The sequence below is a fragment of the Manis javanica genome, chromosome X, assembly GCF_040802235.1.
Source record: "Manis javanica isolate MJ-LG chromosome X, MJ_LKY, whole genome shotgun sequence".
Classification (NCBI taxonomy): Eukaryota; Metazoa; Chordata; class Mammalia; order Pholidota; family Manidae; genus Manis; species Manis javanica.
In genome coordinates, this window is record NC_133174.1 from 72,118,630 (window position 1) to 72,131,916 (window position 13,287).

The 13,287-nt window shown below is 35.3% G+C and overlaps 1 protein-coding gene across 2 annotated transcripts in view; it reads right to left on the reverse strand.

The window, feature by feature from the left end:
• Positions 1-13,287, reverse strand: part of HDX (highly divergent homeobox) — a 288,979-nt gene that overhangs the window by 190,049 nt on the left and 85,643 nt on the right. The gene's annotated exons all lie outside the window — the stretch shown is intronic.

Genomic DNA, 13,287 nt, shown 5'->3' on the forward strand with positions numbered 1-13,287 from the left:
TCACCATGTAAGAACTTGTTCGTTATGCTTCAGAAGATTGGAGACTGACGAGAATTAGACTTGAGATGGATTAATGATTGTACATTGAGCATTGACCCCCCTATACTGAATTTTATTGTTGTTAACAACTATTTGATCAATAAATATGAGAGATGCCCTCTCAAAAAAATATATATATATATATATAAACAATGATTAAACAAAATAACTGGAAAGACTTAAAAAAAAGTTATATAGGAAAATTAGAGAAATAGAGTTATAGAGGAATACTGAATGGAATATCCCTGTCTGACACTTAATCCATCTTCTCATATTTCCTTCCATCTGCTACTTCTATTGGTTTTCTTCTTCCTTCCTAATTACGAACTTTTACTAGAACCTGCGCCTCATATTTGGAAATACCGAGTACCATAATTTTTCCAAGAGGTAAAGATACCTCAAGACAAGTGCTGGGCCTGGAAGCCAGAGGGCATAAATCTTCAAAGAAGTAAAAAGCTAACATTTTCAAAGAATATTGCTTCTCTCTCACTTACCAGCTTTAACATCTCCCTGTATAGCCCCAGAAGATGGCTGGTTAGCCAGAGATGGGTAAGATTCCTCACGGGAGGAACAACCTAAGACAGCCACAGTCGCAGGGGGGGCCATCAGGTGAGAAAATGGGGGCCAACAGAGGTGAAGCTTAGAACCTCACACCCCCGTGTTGAGAGAAATTGTCTACATCCATGGATGTTTTGTTGCCCTAGTCTAGCTTAGATCAATACCTAGTCTATTGGCGCAGACCTGATCATCTATACTTACCTTCTAACAGCACCAAATCATGCTTTCTATCTTTATCTTGCATCTACCTATAATAGAATAAATATTATGAGGGTATAAAATGTACCCATTGCATTAGAAATATAGATGATGATACCTGCCTAACTAACTGTAGCAGTGAGTGACCTGTATTTCACCCTGAGCTGATAGACTCCATAGTCACTGCTACATGCTGCACGTTTCTGTGGTCACATGCATTACTGAGAAACCACTTTGCATACAGACGCAATAGAGTACATGTTACTAGGAAAAGTTTAGGTCAAGGAACAGGAAAAAGATCACCTGTCTAACACTTGGCTAACCATGTATAGATTAGAAAGAAACAGAAAGAAAAAAGCTTGCCTATGCTTGTTAATCAAAAGAACAAATAAAAAATAATCATATCCTTGTGCAAAATGGTATAAATAAAGCTGTCATCGGCACTTTGTTGAGAGACCTCCTCAAACTGACTCAGTGTCCTGTCTCTCCATATGCTGACTCCGTCCTGCACCTTCGGGCATCCCACCCCTAAGCTGGAGCTGGACTCCCGCATCCAGACCCTGCTTCGTGGGAACCACCATTCACTTCTCAGTGTCTATGAATCTATTGCTATTTTATTCCTTCTGTTTTGCCTTGTTGTTATATTCCACAAATAAGTGAAATCGTGTAGTATTTATCTTTCTCCTCCCAGCTTATTTCACTGAGCATAATACCCTCTAGATTCAGCCATTTTGCAAATAGCAGGATCTCTTTTCTTGTTATGGCTGAATAATATTACATTGTGCATATATACCATGTCTTTATCCATTCGTCTACTGATGGACACTTAGGTAGCTTCCATATCTTGACTAATGCAAATAGTGTGTCAAAAAATATAGGGGTGCATATATCTCTTACAATCAGGGATTTTATTTTCTTCAGGTAAATTCCTAGAGGTAAAAGTACTGGGTCAAATGGTATTTTTATTTTTGTTTTTTTTGGGAGGGAACCTCCATACTGCTTTCTTCAGAGGCTACACCAATTTACACACCCACCAACAATGTAGGAGGGTTCACATTTCTCCACACTTTCACCAAAATGTTTATTTTCTTGTCTTTTGGATATTGACCATTCTAACTGTTGTGAGGTAGTATCTTATTGTGGTTTTAATTTGCATTTCCCTGATGATTGGAAGTGTGGAGCATTTTTCATGTGCCTGTTGGATATCTATTTCTTCTTTGGTGAAGTGCCCATTCAGGTACTCTGCCCATTTTTCAACTGGGTTATTTGATTTTTGGGTGTTGAGGTGTATGCGTTCTTTATATATCTGGGATGTTAACCCCTTATCAGATGAGTCATTTATGAGTATATTTTCACATACTGTAGGACGCCTTTTTGTTGTGCTGAAGGTGTTCTTTGCTGTACAGAAGCTTTTTGTTTGATGTAGTCCCAGTTGTTCATTTTTTATTTTGTTTCCCTCCGAGGAGATGTGTTTAGGAAAAATTTGCTCATGTTTGTATTGAAGAAATTTTTGCCTATGTTTTCTTCTAAGAGTTTTATGGTTTCACAACTAACATTCAAGTCTTTGATCCATTTTGAATTTACTTTTGTATATGGAATTACACAGTAATCTAGTTTAATTCTCTTGCATGCAGGTGTCTAGTTTTCCCAATACCAGTTGTTTAAAAGGCAGTCTTTTTTCCCCATTGTATATTTGTGCCTCTTTTATCATATATTAATTGACCATATATGCGTGGGCTTATATCAGAGCTCTAGATGCTGTTCCACTGATCTACAGGTCTGTTCTTGTGCCAGTACCAAATTGTTTTGATTACTCTTGCTTTGTAGTTGAGCTTGAAGTTGGGGAGCATAATTCCCCAGCTTTGTTCTTTCTCAGATTGCTTTTGCTATTTAGGATCTTTTGTGGTTCCATATGAATTTTAGAACTATTTGTTCTAGTTCATTGAAAACTGCTAATTAGAATTTTGATAGAGATTGCACTGAATCTGTAAACTGCATTGGGCAGGTTGGCCTTTATGACAGTACTAATTCTTACTATCCATGAGCACGGGATAGATTTCCACTTATTAGTGCCTTTAATTTCTCTCATAAGTGTCTTATAGTTCTCAGAGTATAGGTCTTTAACATCCTTGTAGGATTATTCTTAGTCGTTTTATTCTTTTTGATGCAATTGTAAGTGGAGTTGTTCTGATTTCTCTTTCTATTAGTTCATCATTAGTATATTTGAATGCTACAGATTTCTGTGTATTAATTTTGTATTCTGCAACATTGCTGAATTCACTTATAACCTCTAATAGTTTCTTGGTGGAGTCTTTAGGATTTTCTATGTATAACATCATGTCACCTGCAAATAGTGATAGATTAACTTTTTCCTTACAAATTTGGATGACCCTTATCTCTTTGTTTTATCAGATTGCTGTGGCTAGGACCTCCAGTACTATGTTCAATAAAAGTGGTGAAAGTGGGCATCCTTGTCTTCTTCCTGATGTTAGAAGAAAGGCTTTCAGCTTTTCACTACTAAGTGTGATGTTGCCTATGGGTTTGTCATATATGGCCTTTATTATGTAGAGGTATGTCGACTCTATAATGGGTTTTAAGAGCTTTTATCATGAATGGATGTTGAATTTTGTCAAATGCTTTTTAAGCATCTATTGAGATGATCATGTAGTTTTTGTCCTTTTTGTCCATGTGGTGTATGATATTGATTGATTTATGTATATTGCACCATCCTTGCATCCCTGGAATAAATCCCACTTTGTCATGATAGATGACCTTTTTGTTGTATTTTTAAATTAGGTTTACTAATATTTTGTCGATGATTCTTGCATCTATGTTCATCAGGAATATTGGTGTCTAATTTTCTTTCTTGTGTGTGTGGTAACTTTGGTTTTGGTATTAGACTGATAGTGGACTCATAGAATGAGTTTGGAAGTACTTCCTCCTCTTCTAATTTTTGGGATACTTTAAGAAGGATGGGTATTAGCTCTTCTTTAAATGTTTGGTAGAATTCAGCTCTGAAGCCATCTATTTCTGAGATTTTGTTTGTCAGGAAGTTTTTGATTACAAATTCAGTTTCATTGATGGTAATTTCTCTGTGCAGATTTTGTTTCTTCCTAGGTCAGTCTTGGAAGGTTGTATTTTTCTAGGAATTTTTCCACGTCTATGTTGTCCAATTTATTGACATAATTTTTGTAGTATTCTCTAGTTTGTTTTTCTCTACTTCTACTAGTTATATTCTCTACTTTGTATTTCTGTGTTATCCACTGTGACTACTCCTTCTTTATTTCTGGTTTTATTTGTTTACTCTCTCTTTTTTTCTTGGTAAGCCTGGCTAGGGTTTCATCTATTTTGTTTATTTTCTCAAAGGATCAGGTTCTAATATCTCTTATTTTTCTATTGTTTTATTCTTTTCTATTTCATTTATTTATGCTCTGATCTTTATTATGTCTCTTCTTCTACTTCCTTTGGTCTTCATTTGTTCTTTTTCTTGTCTTTAATTTTAAGTTAAGACTGTTTATTAGGGATTGTTCTTGTTTCTTCAGGTAGGCCTGTATTATTATGTACTTTCCTCTTAGAACTTCCACATATTTTGGGCTGCCGAGTTTTTGTTTTCAATTTTCTCTATGTATTTCTTGATTTCTATTTTAATTTGTTCATTGAAACATTGATTATTTAGAAACATATTGTTTAGCCTCCATGTATTTGTAGGCTTTTTTGTTTTCATAGGCTTTTTTGTTTTCTTCATGTAATTTATTTCTAGTTTAATACCACAGTGAACTGAGAAGCTGTTTTATATAATTTTAATCTTTTTTAATTTACTGAGGTTCTTTTTGTGGCTTAGTATGTGATCTATTATGGAGAACATTCCATGGGCCCTTGAGAAAAATGCATATCCTGCCGCTTTTGGGTGGAATGTTCCATAGATATTTGTTAAGTCCCTCTGATCTAATGTATTGTTCATTGTCTCTGTTTCCTTATTTATTTTCTGTCTGGTTGGTCTCTCTGTTGATGTGAATGTTGTGTGAAAGTCTCCTAAAATTATATGTTGCTTTCTATTTCCCACTGTAATATGTTAGTATTTGTTTTACAGATTTAGGTGATCTTATGTTGGGTTCATTGATATTTATAATGGTTATATCCTATTGTTGGACTGACCTTTGTATCATTATTTAATATTCTACTTTTTCTTTTGTTACTTTATTTTGAAATCTACTTTGTCTGATATAATTACTGCTACTTCTGCTTTTTTCTCATTATTTGCATGAAATAGATTTTTCTACCTGTTCACTTTTATTCCATATATCTCTTTGGGTCTGAAATGAGTCCCTTGTAAGCAGCACACAGGTGGGTCTTGTTTATCCATTCTGCCACTCTATGTTTTTGATTGGTGCATTCAGTCTATTTACATTTAAAGTGAGTACTGAGAAACGTGTACTTGTATCCATTTTATTAATTGTTTTCTTGTTTTTATTATAGATCCTTTCTGTTTCTTTCTTCTTCTTTTGTACTCTTCTCTTGTTACTTGATGGTTTTCTTTAGTTTTGGAATTGGATTTCTCTTTACAAAATTTTTTTGTATCTATTATAGACTTCAGTTTGGCAGTTAGCAAATTCCAAGGATAGCTTTATTACTATATAAGAGTCCACCTTAAATTGCTCATTACTCTAATTCAAAAAATATATAAATTTTATTCTTCTTCATTCTCTTCTATACTTATTAGATGTCATAATCTGCACTTTTTGAATATCCCTTGACTGATTTTGTGTATAGTTGATTTTGCTTCTTTTGTTTTGTTTAATTTCATACTTGCTTCGTAATTAAATGGTCCACTACCTTTAGTGTGGGTTTATTTTCACAGGTGAAAGCTATTTAGCTTTAGGAACATTTCCGTCTACCGCAGTCCCTTTAACATATCCTGCAAGTCTGGCTTAGTGGTGGTGAATTCCTTCAACTTTTGTTTATATGGAAATTGTTTAACCCTTGTTTCAAATTTAAATGATAATCTTGCTGGGTGGAGGATTTTTGGTTATAGGTTATTCTGTTTCAGTATATTAAATATATCATTCCATTCCCTTGTGGTCTGTAAAGTTTCTCTTAAGAAGTCTGATGTTAGCCTGATGAGGATTCTTTTATAAATAATATTTTTTCTCTCTATGGCTGCTTTCAATACTCTCCCCTTATCCTTGATCCTTGCCTTTTTAATTATTATGCCTTGGTGTTGTCTTTCTGGGGTCCCCTTTGTTAGGTGTCTCTGCGCTTCCATGACCTGAGTGTCTATTTTCTTCCCCATATTGATTAACTTTTTAACAATTATTTCCTCAAACACACTTTCCATCCCTTTGTGTCTCTCTTCTCCTTCTGGTACTATTATGTGAATATTGTTTCATTTGGAATGATCACATAGCTCTCATCATTCTTTCATTCCTAAATATCTTTTTTCCTTCTGCTCTTCAGTTTTGTTTTTCTCTCATTCTCTAATTTCCATCTCATTCACTGTCTCCTCTAACTGTAGTAATCCACTCATATGTTTCATTTCACATACTGTATTCTTCAAGTCTGAGTGGCTGCTTTGCAGGTCTTTTATCACTTTATTGAATTCCTCCCTGAGATCATGAATGTTTTTCTGTAAATCAGTGAGCATGTTTATGACTTTTACTTTGAAATCTTTATCAAGAAGGTCGGTGATCTCTATTTCTATTTTCCCTCTTTCTGGAGTCCTTTCCTGCAGTTTTGTTTGGAACATATTCCTTTCCTTCATTTTTCAGGGTTTCTGTGTTTCTTCCTTTGTATTAGATTGCTTTTCTATGCTTCCTGGCCTACCGAGTAATGGCTTTATGAAGCAGTAATCCTACGATACCCAAACCTCAAGATTCCTTACTCTTCCATGCCCGGTTCTACTTTGCAGAAGCCCCAGCTGTTGCCATGCAGTGGGCAGGACTGCCTGTCTGTTTTTCTTCTGTAGCAGTTTGAGTCTGTGCTAGCTGCTTGCTTCAACCACTGCCTTTGTGACCAGCACAAAAGTCTCTACTGTGATTGCTCTTTTCAGGATGACCCTTAGCCTTTCTTACAGCAATGGCAGGGCTGTAGGGTTAATAGCGTGGGTGGATCAATGTGTGGTTCAGGAGCAGGTTGGGATGCACAGCACAAGGCTTTAACATCCTTGGAGAGGAAGGAGCTCTTGGGACTGACTTCTGCAAACATCTTCCCAGTTGGGCTTAAATGGAGCTGATAAAGCTTGGAGCATTTCCCTCTGCCTACCAGTCAGAAACGTCTGACACTGCTGCTGAGCCAATTGGGTTGGCTTGCCAGCAGTGCATGTAGGGAGGTGGCTTGGGGCTAAGTTGCCAGTGAAGGGGTTGGAGCATTTGGTGCTCTTGAGCATTCCTGACCTGTTTGGCCCAGGGAGGGCATAGCAGGTATTATCCACCTTCCCTTTCTCCTGAGGACAGAGCTCCATCCAACCCTTACTCCTGTGGAAACTCTCCCAATTCTGGCAAGTCTTGCATGTTGCCAACTCTGTTTTTGGTCTCAGGACCAGTGGAGCATGCCTGTCCTCCACAAGCAGCTGATTATCAGCCTCCCAGAATACTCCACCTGTCCCTGGTGTCTAGCCCCACTAATCACTAGAACCCAATGTAATTTGATCTCATGCTCCTGGAGCAAATCTTCAGGGCCAGATGTATAGTAATCCAAGGCTCCTATCCCCTCACAACTCTGTTTCTTCCACCTATTGGCTTGGGTGGTGGGAGGGCTTGGGTCCCACTTGAATGCAGCTCTGCCACTTTACCCTTTTCTGTGTGGTCTTCTCTTCTTTCTGAGGTGTAGGTGGTATCTTCTGCAGTCTTCAGGTCATTTTCAGGTTTAGGTGTATTTGCTGTGTTTTCTTCTTTTATGTGTTTTTGGGAGGAGGCTCCACCTTGCCTTCCTACTCTGCCATCTTTTTCTCCACCCTCCCTGCATTCGAGTAAATTTGATGGATGAAAGGTACTGTGAATTTTATCTTGTTGGGCTTCATATACTTCTATAGTCTTACAAAAACATTTAACTTTGTTCTGGAATACAAATAGTTTTCTTGGAAACTGGTTGATCTCTTTTGGACTTGCTTTTAGAATTTGTTAGGCATAATAAGAGCAGTATATTTTTGTAAACTAACTTTCTGTGTGGTCTACAATGGTTCATGAATTATGTTTTCCAGTCTGGCTGGTGGGAAAAGGCACTATTGCTGGCCTGTAGGAAAACTTAGTACTACTATTTCTAATTATATTTGACTGTTCTTTCTCCAGACTTTATTTCTTAATATATATGGGTATTCAGTATTCATTTGACAATTTTAGGGTATGTGCATATTTCCTGCATTCTCTTTCTGTGCATCTCTCTTCATTCCAACAGTCTGCCCTGCAAACTTAAGCCATTTTATTCTCCCTGGACTCAGTTTCATCTTCTCAACTCACAGAGTCATTCCAGGCTCCACCTTGATTCTTCCTTCTTGCACCACAGTCTAGTAACTTTCACAAGACAGTAATATATCTCAGAAGGCTTCAGTATCACTGTAATTCATTACCTGTGGTAGACAGTCTCTAAGGTGGCAATCTCATTATCTTACCATCTGGTTTTCATTCCTTTGTATAATCACTTCCCTTTGAATATGGGTGAGATTTGTGATTTGATTCTAACCAAGAGAATATGATAAAGATGATAGTATGCCAATCTTTTGATGGTTATATTATAAAATACTTTATCTTGCTAGAAGATTCACTCTAGAGATTCTGCTTGATGTCTTGAAAAAGTAAGTGGCTTCATTTTTAAAGCCCACATAAGAAGAAAATATTGGAGTCACCTAGGACTTGTAGGTAGCCTTTAGGAACTAATGATTGTGTCCAAATCTGTGGGAAGCCACACGTTGGACATGGGGGCTGTCTCCAGCTAACAGCCAAGAAGAAGCTAAGGCCTCAGGCTAACAGTCATAAAGAAATGAATTATTACAGCAAACTGAGTTTTGAAGTATATTCATCCTCACTCAAGCCTCTGTATATGAATACAGCCTAGCCAACACCTTGATTGCATCCTTGTAAGACCCTAAGCAGAAGACCCAGCTAAACTGTGCCTGGACCACAAATGCACAGAAATTGTGATATAATAAATGCATGTTATTTAAGCTGCTAAGATTGTGATAATTTGCTGTGCAGCAATAGATATCTAATACAGTTGTCTCAAGTCCAGTGTAGTCTTGAAAGTCACTGTTGTTTCATATATTTATTTCAGTTATTTGGTCATTTCGGGTAAGAGCATAAATCCAGTCTCTATTAATCTAGGCCAGAAATGGAAGGCCATGTATCAGATTTTAAATTTTAATTTAAAATAATGAAATATGAAAATTCAGTTCCCCAGTTGCAGTATCCATATTTGAAGTGATTAAGTCTAGGTAGATGTGTTAGTGGCAACTGTATTGGACAGCACAGTAGATATTTGAATTGAGTAAATGCATGGCAGTTATCATGACTCTGCATTCCCATTATTAGGATTCATCTCAGTGGAATATGTTTTTAGGCAATGTTAGTTGAGAAAAATGAGATGAAGAGCAATAGATACAGGGGTGCTAGATTAACTACAGAGCAGTTATTTTAGATCATGTGTATTATAAAGCCTAATACAGCAAAGTCATGAATGATGGAGCATTGGAGATAAGACACTAAAGAGGGACTTGAAAGGTGCGTGTGTGTGTGTGTGTAAAAGGTATTGAAAAGGGAAGTATAATTCACCCTAACAAACCTCCCAACTTCTCTCAAGAACTCTGATCACCACTATATTAATAACATTTTTCCCCAAAGCATTCTTTCTTATACCTTATCTTGGTGAATGGAACTTTCATCTACTTAGTCAAAACAGTAAAAAATTAGAAGTCATGTATAATTTTATCCACTCATTCATCCTCTCCACACTGAATCAGTTACTGAGTTCAGTAATTTATCTCCTTAACATCTATTGTGTTCACTTCCTTTCTCTCAATCCTCACTGCTCCTGCCTTAGTTAAGATCTTCATCATTTCTTGCTTGGAGTATGATAATAGTATCAGAATTGTGTTCTTAGCTTCAGTATAATTTTTTCCAGCTTTGCTGGAGATTTAACAATTTTATTTATTTTTTCCCAGAATCAGCTTGTTTATTCATTGATTTTCTGTAAACTTATTTTCAGTTTCATTAAATTCTGCCCATAATTTCCTTCCTTCTGTCGGCTTAGGTAATTTTGTTTTCATTTTTGTATTCTCTTTTTTGTTTGTTTTTTCTTTTTGTTGGAATATATTTGATATACAATATTGTATTGGTTTCAGGTGTACAACATAGTGATTTGATACTTACACACATCACTAAATGTTCACCATGATGTGTAGTTACCCCTTGTTACTATACTATTACCGGTTATATTCTCTATGCTGTACTTCCATTGCTGTGAATAATTCATCTTATAATTTAATGTTTGTGCTTCTTTATCCCCTTGAAGCTTCATTTTTCTAGTTTCTTGAAATACAAACTTAGAAGACCAGTTTTAGTGCTCATTTCCAACGTAAGCATGTAGTGTTGCAAAATTCCTTCTCAGCCTTGTTTTAGTTATATTCCACATACTTTCATATGCTATATTTTCATTTTCATTCAGTTTTATGTATTTCATTTCTTTTGAGACTTTCTCTTTGACTCATGGGTTATTTAGAAGCATGTTTAATCTCTATGAAGTTAGTTAATGCCCAGGATATCTTTCTGTTATTGATTATTAGTTGGATTCCATTACAGTTAAGAGTACACATTCTGTATGATTTCTATCTTTTAGTTATGGAGGTTTGTTTCATGGTTTTGAATAAGGTTTGTCTTGGTTAATGTTTCATGTATCCTTTAAGACTATGTGTTATTTTCTTTATGGGTGGAGTGTTTTATATGTAGTCTATATATTTTGATTAAATCTTATTGGTTGTTTGTTAAAAATCGTGTCTTCATTTACTTTCTATCTAATCTATCAGTTTCTGAGAACAGGGTGTTTAAGTCCCCATCTACCATTGTATATTTGTCTGTTTCTCCTTTCTGTTGCATCAGATTTTGCTTCATGTAGTTTCAAGTTCTGTTGCTTTGCATGTACACTTTTAGGATTGCTATTTTTTTCCTGGTTATTGATCACTTTAAATTGGGCAATGCCTTCTTTGCCTCTAAAGTCTATTTTATCTGATGTTAATGTGGCTACCCACTCTTGGTTTCTATGATTAATGTTTTCATGGTATATTTTTCTAATTTTTAACTTTCAACCTACCTATGCTACTGAATTTGAAGTGAGTTTTTTTATAAACAGTATGAAATCGGACTGTGTTTTCTTCAATCCACTCATATCTAGCTTTTATTTGGTATATATTTAAAAGTAATTTTTTGTATATTAGGGCTTATGTCTACCATTTTATTATTTGTTTTCTGTCTCCTCTGCTTTGTATTCCTGTATTTCTATTTTCTTGCCTTCCTATGTGTTATTTGAACATGATTAGGATTCCATTTTGATATAAGGGTTTTGAGTTATCATGTTGTATAGTTTTTGTAGTGGTCATTCTGGCTATTATAATACACTTAATGTGACTTGTCATAATGTACAGTTATTAGTATTTTAGCCCTTCTAGTGAAGTGTAGAAACCTTACTTCTGTTTAGGTGACTTTACCATCTTCCTTTAAATACCACCATCTTGTGTATCAGACAGATGGTGCTATAACTTGTTTCAGTCATCAAATATGATGCAGAAATCTAATTACGAGTAAGATTGGCATAATTCTGCTGTTTCTGTTATTTCTTCCTGCCTGGTGCCCACAGATTCCTTCTTCTATCATTTTATTTCTGTATGATGAACTTCCTTTAGCTGGTCTTTTATAGTAAGTCAGTTAACAACAAATTCTTTGTTTTCTTTCATCTGAGAATGTCTTTACTTTTCCTTCATTCTTGAAGGATAGTTTTGCCAAACATGGAATTATCAGCTGACAGTTATCTTCTTTTAACATGTCAAAAATATTGGTTTTCTGGCATCTAAGGTTTCAGATGAGAAATCCACTGTCATTTGAATGTGTGTTCTTCTATAAGCAGTGCATAATTTCTCTCTGGTTGCATTCCAAGACTTTTTTATCTGTAGTTTTCAAAGTTTAATTACGAGATGGCTGGGTGTGGATTTTTTTCATTTATTTTTCTTTGTGTTAACTCAGCTTCTTCAATCTGTAAAGTTATGTTATTTTCTATAAATTTTGGAAGTTTTCAGCCATTATTTCTTTGAATATTCTTTCAGAACTTTGTCTTTCTTCTTGTGGAACTTCAAAGATATAAATATTGAATCTTTTGTTATTGCCCCACAGAGTTCTTAGACTCTGTTTATTATTTTTCAGTGTATTTTCTCTCTGTTGTTCCCACTGGGTAGATTATATCAATCTGTCCTAAAGTTAATTATTCTATATTTTTTATTGCAACTCAAATACTGAGCTGTCCACCAATTTTTAAATTTAAGTTATTGCATTTTTCAGTTCTATAATTCTAATCTGGTTCTTTCACAACTTTCTTAATTGCTATCTTGAGATATTCTATTTTTTGTTTATTTCAGATCATCTGTAATTGCTTATTGAAACATTTTTACATGGATTTTCTAAAATCCTTGTCAGATAATTCCATTATCTAATGTACCACAGTGTTACTGTAAGTTGATTGTCATTTATTCATTCAAGCTGTGATTTTTATGGTTCTTGGTATGCTGTTTGATTTTCAATTGTATCCTGGACACTTTGACATATTATGTTAGGAGATTTTTGGTCTAATATTTCATAATTTAAAATTATCTAAAATTATTTATTTTTCTAGGTCTTAAAATATACAACCAAGCTTCTGTTAAGACACAATGTTGTTATATATTTTTTTTTGAGAGGGCATCTCTCATATTTATTGATCAAATGGTTGTTAACAACAATAAAATTCTGTATAGGGGACTCAATGCTCAATGCACAATCATTAATCCACCCCAAGCCTAATTCTCGTCAGTCTCCAATCTTCTGAAGCATAACGAACAAGTTCTTACATGGTGAACAAATTCTTACATAGTGAATAAGTTCTTACATGGTGAACAGTACAAGGGCAGTCATCACAGAAACTTTCGGTTTTGATCACGCATTATGAACTATAAAAATCAGGTCAAATATGCATATTCGTTTGATTTTTATACTTGATTTATATGTGGATCCCACATTTCTCCCTTTATTATGCTGCATCCATCCCACCAGTTCCTGGACTTGCCATTGGAATGAAGAAGGAGATATCTAAGCTGGCCTGTGCTTTCAGTAAAACAACAAATTTGACTGGATCTATACTGTTGGAACTCAACCAAGAATTAGGAGAAGTGCAAGTTGTAGCGCTCCAAAATCTTACAACTACAGACTATCTACTGTTAAAAGAACATATGGGATGTGAACAGTTCCCAGGAATGGGTTGTTTTAA